We start from the raw sequence: 744 nt of genomic DNA, 5'->3' as shown, positions 1-744 counted from the left end.
TATCCCCGTGGAAATATCACGTGTGGATGCCTGGTTGCGACAAGAGCAATCCAGGCTGGCCTATCAAACCTACAGTAAATGGTTAATTAATTCACGCTTACAGAGTTCTCCTGCACGACACCCGTCTACTGTGGCCGTGATCGACACGCGACTAAGTGTGTTAACCTAGGTTGTTATCCCCGTGGAAATATCAGGTGTGGAAGTCTGGTTGCGACAAAAGCAATCCAGGCTGGTCTATTGGTTAATTCAAGTCACGCTTACAGAGTTCTCCTGCACGACACCATGTGTGGTAACCCAAGAGTACTTTTTGTTGCTGTGGCCCGTGGAAAGAAGTCCTTGTGCGGAAGCCTGGTTGCAACAAAAGCAATCCAGGCTGGCAGTAAATGTATCACTTGAAGAATTAAGGCTCTGTTAAGTTATACCCATAGTAGAGTAATCACATGTGTCCCCAAGTTAAAATTCTCTTTTAGAAGATTAATTTTATTACAGCGTGAACGTGAGTGAATCATATACCCATGCAAATTGTAAATCATTGTATGGAAGCTTGACAAATAAATGTAAGTGCAATTATCTGCCCGTATCTGTGATCCTATCTTATTATTACTAAAGGTAATGACTGATTGGTTATGACAAAGTATAACCAGTGACTTAGATGGATGTTGAAAATTAAATGAATTCATTAAATCATCATTTATCAAGTATAAATCATGGAATGTCGAGTGGTGGAGTGAACTTCTACGTAGA

This window comes from Homarus americanus, unplaced genomic scaffold, assembly GCF_018991925.1.
Source record: "Homarus americanus isolate GMGI-L3 unplaced genomic scaffold, GMGI_Hamer_2.0 scaffold52763, whole genome shotgun sequence".
In the NCBI taxonomy this organism is placed as follows: Eukaryota; Metazoa; Arthropoda; class Malacostraca; order Decapoda; family Nephropidae; genus Homarus; species Homarus americanus.
Note: the sequence above shows the minus strand (reverse complement) of the source record.